This window comes from Anser anser, assembly GCF_964211835.1.
Source record: "Anser anser genome assembly, chromosome: 13".
NCBI classification, from domain to species: Eukaryota; Metazoa; Chordata; class Aves; order Anseriformes; family Anatidae; genus Anser; species Anser anser.
Genome location: NC_139734.1, coordinates 417,690 through 444,596, shown reverse-complemented (window position 1 = coordinate 444,596; position 26,907 = coordinate 417,690). Strand labels below are relative to the sequence as shown.

At 41.5% G+C, this 26,907-nt stretch overlaps 1 pseudogene across 1 annotated transcript; it reads right to left on the bottom strand.

Annotated features, from left to right (window-relative positions):
• On the bottom strand, positions 1–25,184 carry LOC310880708 (nuclear pore complex protein Nup153-like; annotated as a pseudogene). Its single transcript has 9 exons — positions 25,008–25,184; positions 22,294–22,507; positions 19,921–20,169; positions 18,578–18,717; positions 18,370–18,495; positions 16,125–16,187; positions 2,464–3,055; positions 868–1,062; positions 1–353 (listed from the first exon to the last, which is right to left on the bottom strand). The product of its transcript is annotated as a nuclear pore complex protein Nup153-like (transcript).
• Between the last annotated feature and the right edge of the window lie 1,723 nt (positions 25,185–26,907).

Below are 26,907 nucleotides of genomic sequence, written 5' to 3'. Positions count from 1 at the left end.
TTACCTGAAGTACTGGTTTGGACCCCAAATGAAAAAGCTGGCTTTGCTTGCTCAGGTTCCTTCTCTGATGGTTTAACGAAACTGAAGTTGAACATAGGTTTTGCTGTGCTCTCTTCTTTTGTACGCTCGGACTTCCCAACTGAAAAGATAGGCTGTGTCTTTGACTCTTCAGTGTCAGCTTTCTTTCCAAACACTAACGGAGCAGCAGTAGTGACAGAATCCTGCTTCTCTTCTGTCCTTCCCAAAATAAACTGTGAGGCAGCTGCAGACTCTGCACCTGAACACTCTGAGTGAACACCGAATGTAAATGATGGCAAGGCAGCATTTTGTGGACGCAGTCGCAGTACCAAAACCTGCAGAAATAAGTGAATGTCAAGTCCGTAACCCACGGTGTATCTGCAGTACGTGAAGGTTTGAACTACATTCTAGTCCTGATCTTTCCAGTCAAAACTGTTTAACAAACAACCAACCAAACAGTAAAACAAACAAGAAAACCCCATGCTTCCTCTCTACATAAAACTTTTCACAATTGTGTTTTCTGCCCACCACCTGGCTTTAAAAAGTATACGAACTTCTTTGAAAGATCATGTTTTTAGTCTGAACTCCAAATGAACAACGTGTAGGGCATGTAAAGAACAAGCACGTCATTAATGAAAGCTTTTCTCTAAAAAGGATAAACTTATTCTTGGGGAAAAGTGTGGAAACAGAAGTTATCTAGGCAATATTCCTACAGGAAAAACGAATAATTTTGCCACACCTCAAAGGAAAAAATAATTGTGCTTAACAGGTAAGAAAATAAAAAAAATCAGAGCAAACCAAAAAATAAATCACAGAATATGCATCCTCGTTTTAATCATTAAGTATTACCTCTGAGCTCTGCTTTGGTGCTTGGCTTTGCACTTTCACAGGCTACACACTTCGTGGCCTCTGCTTTGTTTTGAACCAAGCAGGTCTCCCAATCCCAGCTTCCTTCAGGCTTCTTAAATTTGTCTAAATCCAGAAATTCTCCAGAAGGAGCAGAAAATGCAGATGCACTGCTACTGGTCACAGGTGTTGGACCCTCTGTGAGACAAACAAGACAGTTAACCATCCTGTTTGAACATGAACTATAAAATGAGCATTAACTTTTAAATTTGATTTGTCAAATCCCACAGAAATGTTCAAAACTACTCCGCAACTCCCCCCCCCGCCCCTGAAAAAAATAAAAGCCACCAAAAACCCACAAAGAAACAAAGAAACAAACAAAAAAACCAGAGTGGAACTCAAAGCTTCCAAACAACACACAACTCTGTTCAGCACACAAGCTTCTGCTGCTGTTGACCACAGTGTAACCTCCATAAAGAGGCCTGACAGGTGCCTTTTAAAAAAAAAGGTGCCTTTTAAGAGAGAAGCAGAAGATAACGCTTCAAATTCAAAACCGGAAAGACAAGAATGGCTCTTCCCTTCCACGGCACACGCAGAAAACTTTTATCCTAGTATTACTTGCATCGCTCTTCCTCCTGACAAGTGCAACGTAACCGTGCAATTCACTGCACCATGGTCACAGTAAACCCCTCATTTCCAAAATTCCTCCTTGCAATGGCAAGAGCCTCAGACAAAGATGCCGACTGACCGCTCAGAGGTTGGAAGTCCAAGAGAATCAACTCTGTCTGAAATCCATTATCTTACCTCATGAAATTTCAGTCTTACCGCACAGGATGATTACAAAAGCCCGGTCTAGTCCATCTTAATTTGTTTCTTCCACGATATATTTGCACAGGTGTTTTTCGATGTAATGGCATGTTAAATGACATTTAGAGTCAAAGTTAGAATTAGAATCGTATTTTAAAAACAATACAACCACGCTCAAAATCAATTACGGTCACACACAATGGGAAACAACCCAGTACTGCCCTGAAGAAGTTACCCAGCGGGTCACTCGCTTTCTTGAAGCCTACCACTGACCTTCATAGGCATCTCTCTGCTTTAGCTTAAGACTAGTTAAGACTACACTGTCTTGAAATCTGGCTTCACATCTCCCCTCAATTACATACAAACGGTGAGTAGAGGCATTTTGGCCACATTCTGTAATTTTTTTTACTTATTTTTTGAAAGAGAAAAACGCAGTCATTTTTAACTCTTTCTATGGAGTTCTCATTTTCGCCAGTGAAAAATCACTATGTTGTTTTTAAATTAAGTCACTCACTTCAGCCACCTTCCCTCACCAGCTGCAAAGCCGGGGGTATCTGCATTGATCCAGCTCCGTACTAATACATTTCACAATCAGTTCAATTTATGCGACAGGCTGGAACCTGGGCTGAGACCTCTGAAGTGCCTGTAAACCAATCCTGCAGACAGCCGCTAACCCATCAACCGTACCTGGGAATCGTGTTGCTTAAAATATTCCATATATGCAACGTACTTTTATTCTGTACAAGATTCACAGAGGCTAGGATGGAAACAACAGGAAAAAAAGGACCATACCTGGTTTCTCAGACTGACAGGCTACACATTTGTTATCTTCCGTCTTATTTGGTACAAGGCATATTCCACAGTCCCAAGAGCCTTTCGCCTTCTTAAATTTGTCTCCAAAGCCCAGAGTGGCTGTTGTGTCAGTGCTGCTCGAGGAGGATGTCACTGTCACCGAGCTGTCTGTGACCACTGGTCATGTCAGAGCAGGCATTACTCCCGTTCCAGGTTTTGGTGTCTCACATGCTATACATTTTGTAGCTTCCGGTTTGTTTTGGACAAGACATGTATCACAATCCCACGTTCCAGGTACTGTTTTGAATTTGTCTCCAAAGCCCAGCATCCCTGCTGGGGGCGCTGCTGGCTTTGAGGTGTCGCATTGACTTGAACTTACTGTCTGTTTCATACTCTCAACTGTTGAGGCTTTAGTAGCTTGACAAGTTACACATTTGTCCTTTATGTCTTTGTTTTGCAGAAAAGGGTCACATGTATCAGATTGCCAGTACGATGCTTGTTTAGAAGTCTCTTTACCTGCAGAAAAAGTTGTTATTGCAGGCCTAGTATAAACCACTGTGCTTGTTGTAGGTTGCGCAGACGTAGAAGAGCGTGTTTTCAACAATCCAAAGTCTAGGAAGCAAGAAAAAAAAGTCTTCCTGTTAGCGCAGCACCTCACTACATGTAACTAAGTGACTTTACTAGAGGGCAAAAATTTCAACCCAGGTGCCAATGGTTACAACTAGACATTCAGACCGAGCGCAACAGGAAGTCCCCAGAAATCTTATCTAAACGGATGAAATTTCATCTGCTGCACTGGGTCACAACAGAACATTTCGTTAAAGCTTCATTTAACTCTTTGTTTCCAAGCAAGCTTTAAATCAACATTTTCACTGGTCGATACAAGTACAAACAGACAGTAGCTGACTGAAATCTGACAGTCCAACGTGGAATGGAAATAATACAATTTGATTAAGACGCGATGCCCAATCGAATCAAATTTCTAAAGCTCCTCCTTCCGTAGCAGATGACTCAAATCTACTCCAGTAACTGTACAGAAGTTTGTACTCGGAGCAGCAATCCATGCGGTATTTTCCCACAGATGCTGAATATTAATTAAATAATAAAAACTCAAGACAATTGAACAACTGTCTAATTTTCTATAATCTTTTTCAAAATGCATCGGACACAGGACAACTCCTTATTTAAAAGGTGGCAATTTTAACAGGAAAGACAAGCTACTAATACAGAAAGACTAAAGGAAATGCATCTTAAACAGCAGCTCAAGTTGCTTGTAAATCTACCTTGAACATAGTTGTTTTGTGGTTTGTTTGTTGGGTTTTTTTTAGTCAAAAATGAAGTCTTTGAACAATGTGGATTTAGATTCTGCTTCTTTTAAACCGATAAAGAAAGTGAATGTCACTTCACTCAGAGGTCTTTCCTTAAACAAAATGCACAATGTATTTTCTCTCACTTAGCTCTTTCCAACAGAGAAATGTGCTGCCTTCTTAACAAGTATGTAAGTTAGAAGAAGACTTTTGGGAAAAGATCAAATTCAATAAAGCCCTTTTTCTTAAAAGATATCTTTTCCACAGACACACTTTATGAAACTGTTGAAAACAATTGCAATTGCTTAAAAACAAAATTCAGAAAAGGGTTTTTAACGTAAAACACTCCACTTCTGTTTGCAGTTTAAATTTTAATCCACAGGAGCCATTGTAAGCTAAGGCCCAAAGATTCGCAGCTTTCGCCATGTATTTGGAACTGAAGCTCTTTCCTATTCTTTCTTCACCTGGGCTGAAGGTGGGACAGGAGTGTTGAGTTTTACAAACATTTCCTTTTCAATTCCACAAATTGTATTTACTTAAAATGAAACACCGATTATCTGGCTAATTCTCTTAGTACCTCATTTACAATTACATGCTAACACGTAAAGGAGATGCAACCCATCTGCTTTTCATCTTGCAGTTTTACTTCCAGCAACAAACACCACTTAGAATAGAAGGGGGCAGATGCACCCTAACAAACGCAGCGCTTAATGTAATGCTCTCCTACATTCATATTTATAGCAGATACTCTATTAACCATAAGTCGTGTGTTGGTTTTTTTTTTAATAAAAAATGCTAGCGTATTTTTTGCAGCATCTTTTTAAAAGGAGTTCATTATCTCTCCAGGATTTTTTAGAACGTCTAAGACGCTTCCTTCCTTTAATACGTGGGCAGTGGTGAAGGGACCACCAGCAAAATCTTTGACCTCCTCTTTCTGTGTGTTGATGTTGGTTGAGGTGGTGGTGTCTTTTGAAACAAAAGAAAACAAAAACAGCTTTCACAATGTGACCTAGTTAGAGCAGATTATACTCACTTTTGTTAGAAACAAGAATTTCCAGCTTTCATGCTTCTCACATAAGAATCTTCACAAATTCTACTTACTTTGCAATGCTTTATGATTACAAGCAAAACAAAAAGCAACAAAACAAAAAAAAAATATAAAAGCAGATCTGTCACTGGAAAAATACTGCAGAAGTCCAACACTGCCTGGAATTGCTAGCATGCGCAGACAGGACAGATTGAAGATTTAATAAAGAAAAAAAGGAAAATCAGCACTTCAGATCTGAAGTGCTAAAGTTTCAGTTACCTAGGGTAAGAAAGGGCGTCACTGGAGTACCACTGGGTCCAGAAAGTTCTGCCGATTTTACAACGGGAACACTAAATGTAAACCCAATCTGCTATGAACAAGAGAGGTTTTTCAGATTCTCAAGCCACAGGAACTTCAATCGAATGCACACACAAAACCAAATCTGAAAGCTGCTCTTCACATTTGTAGCACGCATGCTGAATGACAAATTATAAGCCAGAAGCCTACATACTTTTCTCCATCAAGGCAGATTCTGCTTTAGTGTTCTGCAACAGCCTACTAAATGCCTAAGAAAAAAAGTCAAGCTCCTTTATTATTTTACTTACAGAAGACGTAGGTAGCACTTCTGCCTCAGTAGATTTCACAACTGGAGATGAAAACGCAAACTCAGGACTGCTAACAGTACTTGTTGGTTGTATCTGTATTTTCAAAAGAATTAAAGGTTTATATTTAAGAGCAACAACTACCTGAATTCACTACCCAACAGAAGTCCCGCAGTGACGTCGAAAAACCTGATGTTTGAGTTATTTTGCAGATAAAAGTAATAATAAAACACAGGGAAGTTTCCAAGTGGGTATAGGACAGTATCTTCAAAACCAAATTCCAGAAACTGAGAGGAAAAGCTGGAGATGCTACTTAGGTCTAAATGCACGGAAAAGCAAGCCAGGAAGCTGAAGAACGGCAAACTCAGCCCAATGATACTCCAAGAACTTCAGCAAACACCTCAACATGTTAAAGCAGCTGTCTACTTCAAACCGTACAAAAAATATTTCAAGTACTCTGGAACAGATTAATGTTTATTTTATTGCAATAATATGCCAATTATTGCACCCTAGGCTCATTCTATGTGAGGCTTATATGACCACGTTACCTCTAATTTAATAACTTAAATAAAGTTGTGGTTTAACCATTGCAGGCAACTAAGCACCACACAGCCACTCGCTCACTCCCTCCAAATGGAACAGGGAAAAGAACTGGAAGTAAAGAAGTAAAGTTGTTAAATTTGAGGTAGCATTAATGACTCATCGCATGTAATGGCTACCTGGAAAGACAAATGCCATAACCCTGTACATACTCCCCACTCCTTCCCCTTCTTTCCCCCAGCATTTATTGCTGAGCACGATGCTAAATGGTGTGGAATATCCCTTCGGTCCTCTGGGCTCCGCTGTCCTGGCTGAGTGCCCTCCCAGCCTCTTGTGCATCCCCGACCTCCTCGCTGGCAGGGCAGCGTGAGACACAGAAAAGGACTTGTCACTGTGTAAGCACTGCTCAGCAACAGCTAAAACACCAGTGCCTTACCAACACTGTTTTGCTCACAAATCTGCAACACAGCATCATCTACTACGAAGAAAATTAACTCTACCCCTGCCAAAACCACTATAAATAACTTGGCATAAAGTCCACACCCCCCTTCCCCCGCAGACTTCCACAGCATTTGAAGCAGTTATACAATCACGTTAAATGGGAGTTGGCAGGCTCTAAGACTGAGAGAAGCAGAATCAAAACATTTATGCCTTTTTCCCCAAACTGGCATACAACCCCAATTCATTCAGCTGCGTAGAAACTAATATTTGTTAGTTTCATGAGCACCACAGAAAAAGTCAACTCGCAATAAAGCAGTATACTCATTGTAAACATTATTTATAGCATAAAGATTTACCTTGCCCGCCGCCGTCGCTGCTGCATCTGCCATGCCTGCCGCCTCCGTTGAATTTGCCACGCTTGTCGTTGCCGCTGTTGACTTTGCCTTGTCCTTTGTCATCAGCAGATATGGCATGCCCGCCGCCATTATTGGATATGTCAAGCCTGAGGGCACTGTTGAACACGTTATGCCCGACGTCGCCGTTGTATAAATCATGTCCTCCACCTCCTCCTCTGATAGATCTGTCAAGTCCTCCACCTCTGATGGATCTGTCATGCCCTCCACCTCTGATGGATCTGTCATGCCCTCCACCTCTGATGGATTTGCCATGCCCGTCGCAGCTGCTGGAGTTGCCGTGCTCATTGCTGCTGTTGAAACAGCGCTCGGTGACGCTGAGACAGCGCTACTACCAATGAAACTGGAATTGAACTGAGGCAGCGATGCAGCACTGATGGGTAGGGGTATGTTCGGTAGCACTGGTTCCTCCACTTCCTAAAGTTGCAAATTTTAATTTTTCTTATACAAGACATACTACTTTCTCACCCCATCCCACCCAATTTATTAACAAAATTAAATAGAACAAAAATCCATACAAATTAAGAGAAAGCAAGTTTCCAGAAGAAATCCCGATCTCCCCACCTCTGTCTACCACGTCATTTTAATTTATGGCAGGCCTGCTTCCACATTATACTCTATTCAACAACTGTACAGCAAGAACACTGAAAGTTAACTCAAAACCTGTGCAGAACAGAGACGCACAGATCACATTTTTTTTCTTTCTTTTCTATACTTTAGTCATCAAAGCTCTGGAGAAGCATCATCCTTTCTAACTACCCTCGCATGGCTTCAATTAAGAGTACACTCTCAAGACAAGTGAGAAAGTGTTCCTCTTGCAAAATTAGGCGGGATAGCTGCCAAAGTTTCTAAAGTCACTACAGCAGTGAACGTGGAAAAAGGTAATGTTTAAAGAAGCAGGTAGGTTCAACAACCAAACTAAACACAAAAAGCACCAAAGAAAGTCAGACTAGCAGCACTGAAGATTGTGTTCTGGTAAATACAGTCTATACCATGTATCAGGATGCAAATATAAAAATCAGAAAACAGCCTCTTAACAACTTCAATTTTCATCCCTGCCACTTACTTTATTTGATTACTAAGATTGGATGAGTTATGTTTTAAATGGCATAGGAAATCTGACCAAAATTTGTACAGTACTATCATGATCTACTTAGAAATGACTAGGAAGGGATGTAAGTTGGTACTACTGATATTCAGTGCATCCTGTAGCTTACATCTGTTTCACAGTTTTGATTTGAAAAGTTTATGGAACTTTTGATATTTGGACCATTATTTTATTTGCGTTACAGGAATAAACAACAGTGTTTATGATTTCTTTATATTGCATCATCTGGAAGTCCCATTTAATGATTTGAAACTTAAATTAACTTAAATACTTAATATTAACTTAATATTAATTAAATACTTAATGTTAACGTAAATACTTAAATTAACTTACAGGCAGCTTATATAACATCCAATAAAAGAAAAAATAATCTGAATATTCATGGTCATAGTTTTATGGAATAGATTTTTCCTATTAAAATGAGAAACAAACTCTCTCACAATGAGTTTGGTGAGTATCAAAAACTGAGTCATCGTTAGCAGACATGCAGAATGCTCTCTTCTACTACTCTTTTTCACACTCTTGGCCTGTATCTTTCTGTATGACTTAAATATGAAACCAAAAATTAAGCTTTTTTTTTCTTTTTATACTTGGCACTCGTTTCAAGTATCATTCCTGTAGAAAAACTATACAAACCTTCACCAAAACTTCTCTTCTTAGGACTCATTCATTCAATTGCTAACGAGAAATGTTATAGTTTGAAGAATCTCCAAGGTAAGAGAATTAAAAATTTCAAAATTACATAAGCAAAGTTCAGGTATTCAAAGACAGGAAATCAATTGGAGCCTGCTCTGAAACCCACAAGAAAACAAAAACAATGCAAAAATAAAGCGGTATTGTTATAATTTACTATGATGCAATAAAACTGACACACTTAGCTAGTTACTTCAGTAAGCTCAGTGACAGCAATTAATTTAAGAGTCACTTACCTGTTCTTGTACAGCTCTTGATAAATAGTGTACTCCTCTTTCCCTTCTCATTTTGCCACCTCCGCTACTCACTCCTGAAGACAGACCATTGGACGCAGCAGTACTGAATTTGTAGCTGGTCACATTGCTAGCACACGACAGTACAGAAGTTGGGGGAAACAAGAGAAAAAAAAATTACCAGCCAAATTTTTTTTTCAAGATATTAGAGCTGTTATTAGTCCTAGAATTGAAACCTGCTGATCAGAAAAAAACTAAAGCTGTCTCACAAGTTGCTAAACGCTGGTAAATACTTGATGTTCTAAATAGGAAAAACTTTATTAACAGCAGCAATGAAAAGGACATACATAAGTGCACCGTTCACACGGGAACAATGACTAAGCCAGAAGACCTGAAATAGAAGAGCTGATTTAGATTGTTATTTTCCAGTGCTTCCTTTAAATAGGACTGGTTCTCTGATTCTGCGATGCACGTGTATCTTTTGCAGGGATATAAAAGAACAGCTCACAAAAATACAGAAAGAGTGCACATATGCACACATACACATGGGAAACACTGCCAACAGCTCTGATAGAATAGGGACGCCTTAGACTTGTGTGGCAAGGTAATATGGCCTAAGCTTCAGAAGCAGCTCTGGCTTTCATGTGGCCATCAGCAGGAACAGCAGAGGTGTTTGGGTATGCCAACATTCCAGAAGTCTTTTCAGACATGAATACAGATCCCTTTTGTAAGGCATACAAAGGCGTTTTTCTGGTACTTAAAAAAGCCTAGCTCAAAACCAGAAAGATATCCTAATCCAAGAGCAAATGGGGAAAAAATAACCCAAACCAGAAGTGGAATAGGGAATAACTCTAACAAAAGTACTATGGCAAGAAAATGAAGTATGCCTGGAAAAACCGTGACATCAAAGCTTATCTTGCAGCCAATCAGTCAGTCAGTACAGAAGTGCATTAGATCGCACTGGAAGACACCGGGTCAAACTCCCACAATACTGAGGAGGAGAACTGGTCTAAACTTGTCAAATACTTGACAACAGCCTGCTTAGCACTGTAACTGCATAGAGGAAGACAGATCCCTAAGGCAGATGCTCAGACTTTTCTCTAATCCAAACTGTCAATCCATTAGAATTCTGAAAAAAGTCTTACATCAAAATAGATCTTCATTCAGACAACTATCGCTTGCCCATAACAGCCCATATTCCTCTTTCTGTTAACACCTGTGAGCTTCAAGGGGGCAAAGACAATTGTCAGCCTTCAAGCAAGTCTAATCTACAATTGGACTCAGGTTTAAAATATATACACACACACACACACACATAGATATATAGCATTGGTGGGCCAGAGATTTACTGAGTATTCCAACTCAACTGTCCAAAGGGACTCTTGCCAGCAGATCAGTGTGGTGCTCCTGCTCCAGAACATGGCACCCAACAGAGACCAGCATCACAAAAAACACTACCACCACTACCTACTCTACAAACAAAAGGTAGGGCACTGCAATAAACTTTGTGAACGAAATCAAAAGCAGTATGAGTTTGCTCTATCTCCTTCCTAAATGGAGAAGTAGAAAGGAGTTCTAACAGAGACAATTTAGAACAGTTTGAAAAAAACATAATTACAACCCAGCACCTGATTGCACCTGTACCAGAACCTTAAAGCCAGTCGCTTCCACCCCTAAAAAGGTGGTTGTTGTGAAGTCCAACTTTTAGATGCCAAAACAAAGTGTTGAGTTCTTTCTGCAAGCCAAAGAATGCCCATGGTCACATAAGAATTGCTTGGCAGATGAGCATAGAGTCAACAAAATTCCCTGCTACTGTTCTTTGAAAAGAGCGACCCCCTAAAAACCGAGTGCAAAGTCTCTTAACTCAAGCATTATTACCCAAAACACCATTTGCCCAGAAGGAAGAGCCATCAATATTATCTGGAGGATAACTCATTTGACCTAAACCAAGAAAGCAGTATAACACAAAGCAGTCTCCTCAAGAAGAAATTCAATTAATTCTGCTGGATTTTTATTTTAGAGATGAGTTAGCATTTGGCCTCAAATGATTCTAAAGAACACATGGTCTTCATGTGAACTCAAAGCAGACAATTAACTTCATCATGAAAGGAGTATTAAAAAAAAGAATAATAAATCATAAATCTTCCTCCATGTTTTTGCTTAAAAAATAAAGAAAAAAACACATCAATAAACATCCTCCTGAACTGTAACTCACTTCCCCTACTTCACCTTCTAAAGAATACTTCAGAAAGAATCATCCCATTAGGACAGAGCTTTCAAACTGCAAGCAATTAAATAGCTAAAACTAATAGCTTTTCCCCTAGGGAACATTAGGAGGGACAAATTATTTTGTTATAAGTAAACTGAGTTATAAACCATGAAATATCTGTCAAAGCAAAATTTGTAACGCTACAGATTTAGTTAAACTACAAAATGAGCCATATTTCCTGTAGAAGGAAAAAATTAGGCCTCCAATAGCAAAGATCCTTTCTGTGGATACAGAAAACGTGCCTCATTTCCCATCTTCGTATCCTACTCAGAAGATAAACTTGGGATAAAAAGTGGTGTATCAGTACTTTTATTCTTGCTCATCTTCCTTCCGTTCATAAAAACAACAATTTTCTCAAAGTTATATTGATCTTCAAACACAATCCAGACTTTGCAGCTCCCTCAAAATACAAAATTTTCATTGGATTTCCCATTCCTTTTACTGAGAACTGTCACCACCTTTCAGGTGCAGACCGTACTGAAAAAGGAGATTTCTTTCTTTCTTCAAGTAAGTTTTAAATTAATAGATGTCATACCTTTCAGATGGTTCTGCTCGCTGTTCTGCAGGCAAAGTCTTCTCTCTCATCCCCTGCAAGTTAAGTTTAGTTCAAGACTTAGCTGAATATGTACAGAATACACAAAGTACCAACAACCACTTCATGTGTTTTTTTGTGGTTTTTATTTTATTTATTTATTTTTAATTTTATAGCACTGAATACACCTCACCTACTTAACGTTGTTCCGTAATTCAGCATTGTGGGTACAGTTCAGTTAAATTTTGGGGCTAAAGTAAGCACACTGCTTCACTCAGCATTGAGGACAAACTGATAGAACACTAAATCAAATTTGTCAAATCCTCTAACAAAGAAAGTAATTATTTTAAACAAAATGACAAAAATTGTGTGTGTGGGGGGGAGAGTTTTCATCAAAACTTGTGTTTACCAACCCCGTAAAAGGGACATACTTTTCTGTTTTCTGTCATTTATGAACAAACAAGGAAAAAAAAAACCTCTACCCCCCTAAAAACTAAGCAGTTGCTGCTACATTCATTTTAGAACTTTACCAAATGGAGATTGTGCTGGCTAAACAATACAGAGATTGAAAGAGTTAAAAGCAATAAGCAACCAGTATTACTGACCACTTTGATTTCCAGCCTAAGAAGCCCATACACTTAACACGTGGTCATTTGTACACTCAGACTGATACTGGAAACACAGATGTTTTCGCAGAAAGAGATGCCCATTTAATTTTATGGAAAATTTATTAGACTCCATCTACTCCAAAGCAATCAAAACCGATAACTCAGCACATTGTCAGAACTCTCACTTGGAGCACATAGCTCACCTGGAATAGTTTACACAGAACACGAGCATGTTTCATCAGTGACAGCTTTGTGTACATGAGAATATAAAAGGAAAACATTTCTGTCTTTTAATATTCTTTCACTGACAACAGGATGACTCAATAGCACATCATGACATCGTGAAAACAACCACAAGACACTGAGTGTTCCAAAAACAGAATTAAATCCATAAAAGCTCAATCTATTTCACAATGGTTCCCACTGCCTTAAAGCTCGCCTCAAACATACTATCAGTACTTTTTGCAAAGATAGGATAACAATTGGTTTGAGAAACATTCCAAGACTGGAAAAAAAAAACAGGCACATAAGGACTCAAAAATGTACTCACTTGGAACTTTGTGTCTACTCTCTGGCAAATTTTGCTGGACTGAGTAGTTGAAGTCGGTGATGGTTCAGAATACCGCGTATAACGCATCGGTTGACGGTTTACCGTTGGTGTCACAAGTCTCTTAACAGGTGGAGGCTGGAATGCATTCTGGGATTCCAGCTTTGAAAGGGAAACAGCAATCAATTTATCCTTACGTCCACCCAAATTAATTCCAATATTTATTGATGAAAACAAATTACAGAACTATAAACCTCCCCCCATCGGTCTTGGCACTCAGTGAATACGATTTGAAAATTCTGAAGACCGTTCAACTTGTAGAGGGAAATCACCAGAAAACCAGTAACGAAATCCATAAAGCTATATATAAGTAGCCAAAGTCTGACTGAATTCCATTTCAAAATTTGGCAGTTAGCTTCATAGACAAAATAATTCATGCTACCATAATTAAAATAACCCATGTTCCTAGAATATGCTCCTATCTTTTCCTCTGCCCACACTGTGATTTTTTTTTTTCAGTAGCTTAATTCATTAATTTAACATTCGAAGTGTTAAGCAACTAATTATACAGGCTTCTGGGCTTCACATTCCCTACATTTTCCCTCTTCAAAGTTACACAAACAATAGAACACACTCAAAAAAACCAACTTGTCAGTCTTACAATAATCTCATTCATTAAAATATGATCCAATGCTTTACATGTGCATTAGATGCACTTCACGTAGTGGGTTTGACTTCCCTTTTCAAAGCATTTTCACAGACCAGAGTTAATTTTTAACACAGACCACTGCGTGTTCTGCAAAACTGACTTAACTGAACTGTCAGACAGAAAACAAACCCTAAAGGCTACAAGATTTACCGATGGCTCCGCCTGCGGTCTTAAGGATCAGAAAATACAGTCTTAGGAAGCATGCTATTGTTCAAATCAATACCAACAGGAAATTTTTGTTTACGCTGCAGCTTTAATTTCACAGTATCTCCCAGCTCTTAGTAATAGAATTCACACTCTCTCTAAAGTATATAAAAATACATCTTTCTAAAAAATATTACATTCAGTTTGAAACCTTGAATAAGACATGTTTTATGTAAGTTCACAAATCTACTTCGAGTGAACGATGGTTCATTGCTGGTTTTAAAGGTAAAAAAGAAAAATATTAATTCCCCCAGTTAGGCATTCAATACACCAAGAGCTATTCTGCCTGGTACAGCTCCTTGAAATAAGAAAAATACCACATCACTGCTACCCACTGCAGAAGTTTAGCCCGAGTGCACAAGTGTTCCGTCAACCGCATGTTCACTTTAGCAGGAAAACACACGATCGTCTCCTCAGCAAATAATTGCTTCTCATCACGGGCTACCCTTCTCCCGCCACCATTATGAATTCTAGTATTATGAATAGACAATCTATCTCCTTTCACCCACTGACAGCTGCGTGCAACATTCATTTAGTGGCTGACAATTTCAGGCTCTCTGTTGCAAATCTGGCAGATCTTTCTTAATGCCTTATCACAGGTGTATTGCTATAATATAACTGAGAATTCACACCAGATTTGGTTTTAGTTATTTGGATAATATTTATGATATACTTCACTTCTCCATGCCCTTGTAATTTGGCAGATGGTGAAAAGATGGTCCAGGAAATCTGAGATGTTTGTAAACTCTGAAGTGATTGTAAACTTAATTATACATCCATCCAATCAAGGAATTAGCACAGAAACTTCTTGAGACACTGTCCCTTTGCTCATTAGAACAGAAGATGAAAAGTTTGCACATCTTGTTATTTCCTTCAGTCACCTGATCTTCAAGTGGTCATCTAAGGGTTTTGTAATTTAATAAGCCCAAGGATACCCCTAACTAAAGTCATCAAAAAAAGATGACTAGTTTTCATTTTTTAAAGAAAATGAAAGGAAATCATGCTTTACCACAGCATTATCACCAGTTCTGTGCTACCTCCAAATAGGAATTTAGGAGCGTAAGATTTATAGCGTCGGAAAAGAAAAAGAAAAAAAAAAACCTCTACCCCCCTAAAAACTAAGCAGTTGCTGCTACATTCATTTTAGAACTTTACCAAATGGAGATTGTGCTGGCTAAACAATACAGAGATTGAAAGAGTTAAAAGCAATAAGCAACCAGTATTACTGTCCACTTTGATTTCCAGCCTAAGAAGCCCATACACTTAACAAGTGGTCATTTGTACACTCAGACTGATACTGGAAACACAGATGTTTTCGCAGAAAGAGATGCCCATTTAATTTTATGGAAAATTTATCAGACTCCAACGATGGTTCATCGCTGGTTTTAAAGGTAAAAATGAAAAATATTAATTCCCCCAGTTAGGCATTTAATACACCAAGAGCTATTGTGCCTGGTACGGTTTTGCAATTTAATGATACCCCTAACTAAAGTCATCAAAAAAAGATGACTAGTTTTCATTTTTTAAACAAAATGAAAGGAAATCATGCTTTACCACAGCATTCTCACCAGTTCTGTGCTACCTCCAAATAGGAATTTAGGAGCGTAAGATTTATAGCGTCGGAAATTAACAATTTTCCTCCTCTTTACTTTGAATGGTGATAAAAAGCACAAAAACTAGTTTTCTGTGCCCGAATGAACACGGAAGTCTGTACAAAGTCTATATGACCACTCAATCAGTATTTTTCTATTTGTGATCATTTCTTCAAGAGAAAACTTGCCTCAAGAGGAATTTTAATATGCAGCTTCACCCCAAGTTGGGGGACAAGATAAAACGACTTGGTGTGTTCTAGAGTTGTTGCTCTCAACTTACAAAGATAACATAATTCTTAACCTGAGTAATCTTCACAGCCCATCATCTACTGTGGATACATGCCACTATTAACTTGATTTGATGTCTATGTTGTCACTGAGGTTTGAGAAAATTTTTCTAATAGTGATAAAGCATTGAAAAAGTTATCTACCTCAGCTTAAGACATTATTGGTTCTTACCTTTCTTCGTTTGGACTGGAAGTCAGTAATATCCAGTTTATCTATGTCCGGAGGCTGAGGAAAAAACAAAGCATAACTATTAGAGGGCAATTTTTTTCTCCTGAGAGAGAGGGTTCCCTGCAACAAAAATGTGGGGGTTCATGGTCAACTTACACAACACAGCAGCAAAACAGATGCCATTCTTTTAGCATCCTGTTGAAAAAACAGCGCAATAAATTAAACCGGCCACAACGTAAGGAAGAATAATTTTATCTTTATGCTTTGATGGCACATTTACTAAGTTTTATAAACACATGAAGCAAAAACAGATTAAAAGAAGTGCTATTTACCAACAAAGGGCTTGACAGCTTCTCCATTGCCTCCAAGATGCGCCGTGCTGAGGTACTTAAGGTAGCGTGGGACCACACAGTTTCTTGTCCAGCTTTCGCTCTCTTTTGTGCCTGAAAAATTAGCATTTTAAGTGTTACAATGGTCAATTCTGAGCTAAAGAGGCATGTATTTTACGTCCCAAGGCTACACTGATGATACAATCAATATATTCTGATGACAGAGAAAAATGCAGTCACTGGGAGTTTAAGCCATAAAGAAGAGAATACATTCGGAGTTTAATGAAGTTTACCTTGGGCCTCAGTGCATCTTGCACGTGCTTGTTGCACGAGCAATAAAAGAACTCCGTACTTGTAAAAGGTCAAGACGGATGATGCTAGGACTGCTAAGGCCTCCGAAGCAGTAATCAGGGAAACAGAACTCAAGAAAAGGCTTGTGGTACAGAAAGCATTTTCAGTAACAACACAGACCTCAGAGTTTCACGATGGTCTAAGTGTACCATCTTAAAATCAGTGTATACAATCATAACCAGGAACTAGTTTTACTTCTCTCTTGCTTCCTCCCTTCCCCCAAGATTAAAGTTGGCTGCAAATCTTTGTCTTAAAAGATAAAGATCTGATTTAAACTGTAACAGATCTAAACATTACACTGAAAAAGTAAACTGTTTATTTGCACCACCCAACTTCAAATATCAGTCGAAAACTTCCTTTGGTGTGACTTTTTTTCTTCCCAGGTTAAACCCCTCATATAACCACACTGTGCTTATCACACGATGTGAAGACAGGAAGCAGACCACGCAGCATGTAAAAACACAAGTGAGACTCACAGAACCACAGAATGGTTAAGGTTGGAAGTGACCTCTAGAGATCGCCTGGTCTACCCCCCCGCTCAAGCAGGGCCACCCCGAGCAGGTTGCCCAGGACCATGTCAAGTCAGCTCTTGAAGACCTCCAAAGAGGGAGACTCCACAGCCTCTCCGGGCAACCCGTGCCAGGGCTCCATCACCCGCACAGTGCAAAAGCATTTCCTGATGCTCAGACAGAGCCTCACGTTTCAGTTTGTGCCTGTTGCCTCTTGACCTGGCACTGGGCACCGCTGAAAACACAATGGCTCTCTATGCTCTTTGCACCATCCATTCAGGTATTTATATACACCAATAAGATCCCCCCTGAACCTCATCTCCTCCATGCTAAACAGGCCCAGCAGTCCCTGCCTCTCCTCAGAGGAGAGGTGCTCCCAGTCCCTTGATCTTCTTGGTGGCCCTTCGCTGGACTCTCTAGTACCTTGCTGTCATTCACAGCAAGCAGCAAGAAGCAAGCTACTCTCTCCTTTAAAAGCCTAGTATTTTGGTTCCTCTTTTTACCATAATGCAGTAATATTGTAAAAAACAAAAATAGCCGACCAAAGAGGGTTCCCAGCTTTGCACCACAAGGTTTCAAGGTTTCCCGTAAGTGAGGTACTTGTACTGCCCTTTTTCCGTTGCACAAATGGACTGTCAGAACAGAGCCAGCAAACCCGCGTTTTCATTTTCTTAAAATTCCTTTTGATTTATCGATAAAAGTCACTTTCATTTAAATACATTCCTACCAAACCTGATTTGACTTTCCTTTTCGATTCAGCTCTAGCTAATCAGAGTTGTCAGCAGTTTTTATTTGCTATTTCCAAGAACTCTTGGGGGCAAATAACTCTCTCCAAGAACTATATGAATCGTTCAAAACAGAAAGCATGTTACTGCTTATCTTGAGACTGCATTTAGTCCTGCATGCCTCTGTGTACCAGAAGAACAAAGGATCAGCAAAGTTGATTTTAGATATTTTCAAAGACTGCAGGTTTATACAACATATCCATAGCATGAATGTAGGCATGCTTGGAAAAGAAGATCCACAGATAAATATTAGCCAGGTTTGACTACTGTAGCTTTTGCTACCATAAACACAAGTTTTCAAAGTTATGCTGTCATTGGCTTTTTTGCATCAAGTTATTTTAACGTAATGTAGTCAGAGGCAGACAATGGCACTTGAATGGAATTTTTTGAAAGACCTAACAACAGAGGAAACCCCAACTACCAACAACTAGCCCAAACTGTCATTCTTGTTCTTTCTGACAAGTATTACCTGTGGTAAAAACTGTCATTAAAGAATTTAAACAGAAATCAATCTCAGACGTCTATTTTTGTAGACCAAGAGGGCAGAAGAGCAACTGTTACCACATATTCAGCTCCCTGCTCAAAGCTCCTTTGGCAGTGCTGCTTTTTTTATTTCCATCACTATTTCCCACTACACTACTTTTCTCATACCTGATAAGGTTCCGTCTTTGGCTGCCTTGATCTTACAGCTGCACCACCGGCATAGGCCGTCTTTCCGGGGTAAAATGGAGAAAACCCAAGCTGGTTTTGCTTAAAAACAGACGTGCTTCCACGTACCTACGGAAACACAGTATGAGAAGTGGATAGAAAAACAGGTACACATTCAAACTGATTAAAAGAAATACTGTGCAGTACTTACAGGACACAGTCCTCCAAAAACAAATAAACTGAATGCAGGTTTCTTAGAGCTAGCTGCAGAATGCTGCGAGAGGGAATGAGTTCTTTCAGCTTCTGTGGGCCAGAGCAGTGACGATGAAGTATTTTTTAAAACTGCAACATCTGCCAAAATGACGTATGCTAGATGTAAATGCCTCTCGTACGTACAGAACTTTAACAATAAAGATCACACTAATTCAAGTTCTTCAATACAGAAAAATAAGCATGACTTCAGCTTCTTTAAATAGATCAACTTCACGTACAGACTGAAAACCAAGTATCACCTACAAACTTGAAAACTGTTCACAGAGCTGCAAGTAGTTTTCACCAATCTTACCAAGTTAATACTGTGCTTCCAATGCAGATTTTTTTTTCCTTCAGGCTAAGATAAAAGAGGACCGCATAAACATCAGTGCATTTGTACGGACAAAGCTTTTTTCTGTGTTGGTAAAAGGCTGGAGGCCAGCACAGATCATAATCGCACAGGTTTTAAACCTGGAAGATTCCCCAAAGGCTGCTCTAAGAGTTAACGATCTTCTGCCCATGTATGTTTTACGAAGACACACCAGAAAGTTCTAGTGCACTCAGGTTATATTGCTAAAGCCCAGCAACTCTACTCTCAGCTGTACAAAAGTTCTCTGGAAAACCTGCTGAGCACACGTCAGTCCCTGTCTATATGGGGGACTAGAAAAAGCTGCAAACCTGCTGTTCGCCCTTTCAGCGAGAAGACCTACATACCAACCTACATCGACACGATGCTTATTTTTTATTTTAAAATGGTGTGCTTTCCTCAATGAATTTGGCAAAAGACATGAAAGTATTGACAGCTGAAGCCTTCTACCAAGAAAGGTCAAAAAACAGCCTATAGCTTATGTCAGAGTAGTTTCTTTATCTTCTCTTGCTGAAACACAGGAAAACATCTCGTGTTCCTATTTGTCACCTGCACTTATTCACATTTAACCAGCTGTCTGTTAGATATTCTGAGTCACTCTTCCTTCTAGACAATCAGCCTAGTTGTCAAGCTACGGCAAGTCAGCCTGATTTCCTACCGTCCCAGTTCAAAATTTACATATAACCTAGCTGAACGTTTATATTTCAGCATTGACTCTTTCTAATATCAGGGTATCATAAACGTATTCCAAAGCACGCTTCTATTAAAAAGGTGATAGGATTATATACTTCTAAAACACTAAAAATTCAATTTAATTCTCGCATCCAAAGTTGACATTCACCTATTTTATTTACTAAGGTGATGTGGAATATTAAAGAATGCAAGGTACTTCACATTAAAAAAAAAGTCAATTAAACAGAGAACACAAAAATCACCTTCATCAGATGCTCTAGAGGAGGAATCACTGGTTGTTGAGATGTTATCATCGTCTTGTTGAGAGGTAGAATCTTCTATTTCTTTTATGAAGGACAGCCTAGGACTGCCAATGCCAAATATAGAAGATGTCGAGGGCTGACAAGGTGGGACAGGAGAATCCAGCATGGTATAATTCAGACGGCTCCGATGAAGAGAGGGCCTTGTTAACACAACTGGGAAGTTCAGTGCTGATCTACTTGTGGATGGTTCTAGACAAGAACAGGGAGATAATTAGCTTTGCTATAGACAAGCTCACAGAAGCCAAAACCTGTTTCCTATCGACAGCCATGCTATTGCCAAGTTCTAAGCGCAAAAAGAGAGAAGCCAAATTTAACTTCTTCCTCACCCAGATACGGTTGCATCTAACTGTCTGGCTACAACAACAACACTGCTTGCGATACACAGTATTAATGTTGCATCCAGAAGTAGTTAACTATGAGGATTTACAACACCACATTCTGACCCCGTGCTCAAATGCTCTAACGCTGACTTGGCCGTTCACTAAATCAAACATATATACTCCTTCTCCCATGTACAGCTTGCAATAAGCTTTACAAAATTTGAGATTACACGGTAAATTACAGATAACACTGCAGCTTCCATAATATTGGAACAAAGGTTACATTAATCTGAATACACAACATGAAAATGAACGTTTGCAGTACTTTTTTCCCAAGTTCTTCCATATCAGCTCACGTTAGAGGCAAAACATCATCTCCTACCCATTAACTATTGGGATTTTGACCCAAGGGACAAGGATGTTGACCCAAGTAACCAGATGAGCATTTTTCCCTCTTGAAGCAAAGGGTCTGCAAACAATGCCAGTGGCCTGGAATAGGTGGCCTTGAAGTCTATCTTGCTAAATGAATGGAACTATTCATGGGTATTTTGCCTGATGAAAGCCTACTGTCTCTCCCAGGAATCTGGGCAATTCAAATGACTTTGAGCCACTATCCTCTTGATACTTGAACTGAAGCTTAAACTAGTTAGTTCAATCTTCATAACCACTGCAGTACCACTAATTAGCTCTCCAAACCATGAGCAGATTTTTAGGACAGCACCGTTTGAGATACAGAAAGTTCTTCAGGCGGAAGGCCACCCAATATAGGCTCCAGCACACTGATACCTCAGAACTGAAGAAACACATTGGTTTCAAAATGTAGTAATAATTAAAAAAAATAATCTTATTCTTAAGCATAGTAAGCAACACCCACGGACAGCAACATAAGCTGCAAAAGGTTCCAGGGTGTCCACCTGCTCCTGATCTCCTGGAGTTAGCAAGCTTGCAGTGCAGCTGTTCTTAATGAAAGCTCCTTTCACGCAGTTACATAGGAAAGCCAACATGTGTTCCTCAGTCACGAAGACCTTCTCTATTCTTTTCTCCAAACTCATTCCCAAGCTACAGCTACACAGAAAGCCATCAATCTCCTTGTTTACAATTAGATGAGATTGGAGGCAAAGATATTTCCTCCTTATTTTTTGATTCTGCCAACAACAGAAGCAACTGACTTTCCACATTATCTATGGTTACCTACGCACGCTCAGACAAAACTTCTTCACTTATTAAAAGCTGACTTCCCCAAAACAGCTAATTTAAGAGAAACTCAAATAAGAATAGATGCAAATTTATACAACAGGACTACAGGAACAGTGAGAGGCACTGGATATAAGACAAATTAATCTTTCATGAGGTAAAGGAGTTGCAAACCTCGTTGCCAACGGTCCAAATACCTTTTCAAAGACACCCCCTCCCCCCGCGTAGACCTTAAAGTTATTGAATATTTTAAGGATAATAATCTCATAAACCACATCCGTGCACAAGTTCCCCAGTTCACCATCAAGTTAACGAGGAACTTTACTAAATTGATCAAAGCCCAAAACAAAAAAAAAACAAAACAAAACAAACAAAGTCGGGACACGAGACGGAATTTTCCTCTGCCATTCTAGCATCTAGTCTTTTGTTTCGAAGACTGCAAAACAAATTAATTTTTTTAATTGCCTTAGGCAATTAGACAGATTTTCATTCCATATCTTTTAAAAGATGGAAAATGCAACCCAGCACACTTGCAAATGACTTATTTTCAGCATTTAGCACCTGGCTAATAGAGTACCTAAAGTTAACTGATGCCTTCCAAGAGCATAAGATGTATGCTTCGTAACTGTGTATACAGTTTAAAGCTAAGACGGTTTCACAAACAGTTGTTTTGACTTTTTTTGGGTTTTTTTCATTCTGTCAAAACCCTCATTCCAATTTCCTTTTGAAATTCAGATTCAAAACTAGAAATCTGTGAATAAATACAGATGGCCAGAATTCCAAATGATTTTTCACATACCTCGTCTACTAATTCCTGCTGGTTCAGGCGTGAATCTCTCATCGATTATGGTATCTTCATCTGAATAATCGTGGTGATAGTTTACCGGAGTCTCCTCCTGGTTTGCAGATTCATTTCTGTCTACACACTCCTCCTCACGCTTATTGAAATACTTCTGCAGCCAGGCCGGTACAATATTTTTCACAGTTTCTGTCATTCTGCTAATTAATCCCTGCTTGAAAGAAAAAACACTTGTTTAATTACAGAAACGCAGTCAACAGCATATGCTGGGATACCACCTTCCACGGACCTTGAAGACAGATATTATACAGCAAATATTCAGAAGACGACGACGAGGTTGATCCCTGGCATAGGATCGCTACACTTCTGGTAAACCTAAATTCACCTAAGATTGATTTACAACTACCTATCACTGTCTGCACTTCCAAGTGACCTTGGCAAGGTTCAAAGTTTTGAAACCTCTGCCAAAATTCACCAGCAGGTCGTCAATCTGCAAGGCTATCAGGAAACTCTACGCCTGAACAGCTCCTGACCTACAGACTTGTTCCAGGACTCTTCCTCTTCGCACCCTCACGTGAAAACCAACTAAACCAGAAGTTCAGCAATTATCTACTGCGACAGTCAGGACCATACTACCCATTAAAATCAGTGAATCTAAATATTTTCAATTTTAGTAATGCTGAATTGCAGTGACTATACGCACAAAAACCAGTTCTGCTCTCAACAGTCAGGCTAACCCAGAAGATGTCCTGGAAGAAACACAGCTATAGCTATAGCACCAGCACCTCCTCTTGCAAGAGCCTTCTAAAGCTGTTGCTGTATTTTGTAGAAGACTGACTCTGCGGCATACATCGGGTACGATCGGAGAATTCCCACCTGACCGAAAGCCCCAGGAACTACGGTTAAATAAAAGATACATTAATATAAATGAATATAATTAATAATAAAAATTAATAATAAAAATTAATATCCAGAAAGCTGACAATCATGAGCTAGGCATCCTGCTAATCATCCCTCCTGCAGGCAGGGGGAAAAAAAAAAGGTAAATTAGATCCAGGACTAGTTCCCAGGAACTTTGAAGCTGCTAACTATACTGTCTACAGTGCCCAGGCACCTTCGGAGCTTAATGGTAAGAGACAGAGGGTTTGGTGGGCTGTAATTACGATCACAAGCACACAAAACACATCTATTTAAGTATTTCTAAGAATCGACTTATCGACTAAAGTTGTAGGGGGAAGGATGAGAAAAACAGCGGGGTAGGGATCAGAACCAGAGGTATAACCTCACAAAATCGCATCGGTCGCTTTCGTGCCTCCCCAACTGCATCACTGAGAGACAATTAACATTAAGCCACAGAACCTTCTGCAGAGTGGACATGATATTGAAAATAAACTGAAATTAATTGACAAATGCTCTAAGCAAGCTATCTGCTCAAAGCTCGTCCTTTTACGTTATGAACATTTGCACGATTCGTCTGGTTACAAAGCTAACTGCTATAATAAATGCACACATGTAACACCTATCAGTTTGTCTATTTATCAAATCATTAAAACTCTTCCCCGATAAGTTACTGTTAATTTGATCTGCGCTGGATGTGCAGCAGCCATTCTCTGTGCAGAATCCCCCAGATATCCCCACGCACGTGTTTGCTCTGGCACACTCTTTAAATAAACCTACTGGAAAACACGCAGAGATAACAGACAATGGAAAAGTTAGAAAACCATCTCCACTGATTATTTTCAATCCACGTGTAAGGTTTATCAGTTAGCTACACAGTGTCGGCACACACAAGCTATGGCACTTTCAACATTAATGCACTGTTCAAGCCAGAGGTTTCAACGGTTGCTCTGTAAGCGTGGGGAATGTTTGCATTGCCCTTCCAGGCCAGCTTTAGATGGACAAGATTGATTGTCAATATGTGGTATAAGGGACTTGGCATTTCTGCAAGTGATAAAAACCTAATTGAGCAGCTATCCATGCGTAGCGCTCCCTTGGTTTTGCATATGATAATCAATCCCCTCAGCTACGTTGCTCATTTAATAGCGGAGAGGTTTTGGCTGAACAAACATGTGCAGAGGGCATCTCCAGAGCATCTCCCTGGGCGTCCTGACATTTCTTAGCAAAGAGCTGCTGGGAGGGATCTCGGCGCGTCCCCCCTCCAGCACGGGGATTTTCACACCCCGAATTGACGGACCGCTTTCACCATCAACCTGCTGTACCCTACAGCACAAACGAGAAGCAAAGCCTGGCAGGTAACGTTCAGAGAATTGATGATGGGCTGAGGAGGGGTGCAGGGAGCGGGGAAAGCCCTGGGGGTGGCACTGGGGGTCCTGAGGGCAGCGGGCTGGGGGTGAAGGGGAGGGGGAGGAGGGGGGTAATGGGCTGGGTAGAGGGGTAAGGGGGTAAGTAAGGGGCTGAGGGGGTAACTGAGGGGGTTAGGAAGGGGCTGAGGGGGTAACTGAGGGGGTTAGGAAGGGGCTGAGGGGGTAACTAAGGGGGTAACTAAACGGTTGAGGGGGTAACTAAGGGGGTAACTAAGCCGTTGAGGGGGTAACTAAGGGGGTAACTAAGCGGTCGAGGGGGTAACTAAGGGGGTAAGGAGGTGGGTAGGGGGTAACTAAGGGGATAAAGGGGCGGGTAAGGTAAGGGGGTAAGTAAGGGGGTAACTGGCGGGCTGAGGGGGAAGGGCCCGCTGTGGGGGGGCCGCTCCTCACCCGCTTGCTCCTGGCACAGGGGGGCTTCGCGGCGCCCAAACGGTGGCGCCGCCTCTTCACCTTGCCGCCGGCCGCTCCTCCTCCTCCTCCTCCTCCTCCTGCTCCTCCTCCTCCTGATCGGGCTCCTGGGCTGCCGCCCGGCGCCCCGCCGCCACCGGCCCTGCCACCGCCGGCCATGCCGCTGCCGGTCGCGCCGCTACCGGTCGCGCCGCCCGAGGCCATACCGCCCCCCCCCCGCGTTCGGTGCCGTCACGGGGCCCCCCCGCCCCCCGCCGCCACGCGCCGCGGGGCCTGCCCTGCCCCTCGTGGGAATAAAAATGTTGTTTTTGCAGAGTTACGTTGTTTAAAGGTAAGGAATGGGGTATCGAGGTGTGCTTGCAGCGATAAGAACGCTTAGCAGGCGACCTTGTAAAATGCAGACAACCAGACTCCGTAGAACAATTCGGGGAAAATCACGGTGTTGAGTCAAGTCAGGTAAGTGAAGAACCATTACCGCTTCAACCAGTAAAAAAGTCGAAAGAAATTCGAAATTTAACAGGCCGGCAACTGAAGGCCATGCATTGTCTGGGAAGCATCAGACAGATTGTGAGCCTGGATCACCCCCTCAGTGGGGAAACAGGGGAGGGTCCCGTCATCAAAAAGTATATAAACTGGGTTTTGGAACCAGCAGGGGCGCTCCTGCTCGTGGGACGCCCGCCACTGCGATCGCGAATAAATTCCTGCTTCGCTGAGCTCCTCGCCTGAGCCCAAGTTATTGGCTACGGAGTGTTTCTCACAATTTGGGGGCTCGTCCGGGAGCCAGTCGCCTACTGGGGAGCCCCACCGCCGCAGCAGCAGGAAGGCATGCCCCGCTGATTTCAGCGGTCCTGTGCATCGACGGCGGCGGTTCTGCGGAGAGCTGACAGAGGGCCCGAGACTGATGAAAGAGGCAGGATCCGTGAAGGAGTGGGGAAGGGAAGAAGGCAGGCACTCCGGCTTTGAGAATTGATCCGGTAACTCTGTGCACAGACCAAGGTAAGAAATAGGAAGTATTGCCTTGGGGGTCGGGTGAGACTCTGTGTGCCGTGTGATTGAGACGTACTTTTGTACGGAGCGAGTGTGGAGTCCTGATCCGCGGTTCCGCAGCTCCGCGAGGGGCGCGGCCGGAGACGGACGAAGCGTGAGATAAGGGAGAGAAAGGAAGAGTCTCGGGAAATGTGGTGTATGGTAAGCCCTTGCACGGGGAAGTGCTTGGCAATACACCAGGGAAATTTGGTGTGCGGTAGTCCTCGCACGGACGGGACGCCCGCCACTGCGATCGCGAATAAATTCCTGCTTCGCCGAGCTCCTCGCCTGAGCCCAAGTTATTGGCTACGGAGTGTTTCTCACACCCTCCCCCTCCCTCCCTCGCGCGCCCCCTCCCCTCACGGGAACGCGCGCCCCCCCCTCCCGCTGCCGCTCCCGTTCCTCGCCCCGCCCCGGTCCCGTCCCGGTCCCGCCGCCCTCCCGCTCCCGCCCTCAGGACCCGGCCGCCATAATGAACCCCGGCCCGGCCACCGTAAGCACGGGGCTAGGAGTCACCTCCAGAGCCTCCCCGCGCCGTGGCGCCGACCGCTGGTGTGCCGCAGCACCGCGCCGGGCGTGGGACGGCGCCCCGAGCCCACAGTGCTCGTCAGAAAAGCCCCGCACCGACAACCGATACCCCCGCACCGACAACCAACAGCCCCCACGCCGACAACCAACGCACAAGCAGTGTTTTAGGCCGGATTCGTGGCCCCGTTGGTCCGGGAGGCAGTCGTCACGCTAAATTCTACCCCACGGCAGGGGAACGATGGGCATCGTGACAGATCGCCGCCCCAGAAAATAAACACATAAATAAAGAATAAAAACGATAACGGGACATGAATCGTGCCCTTAATAA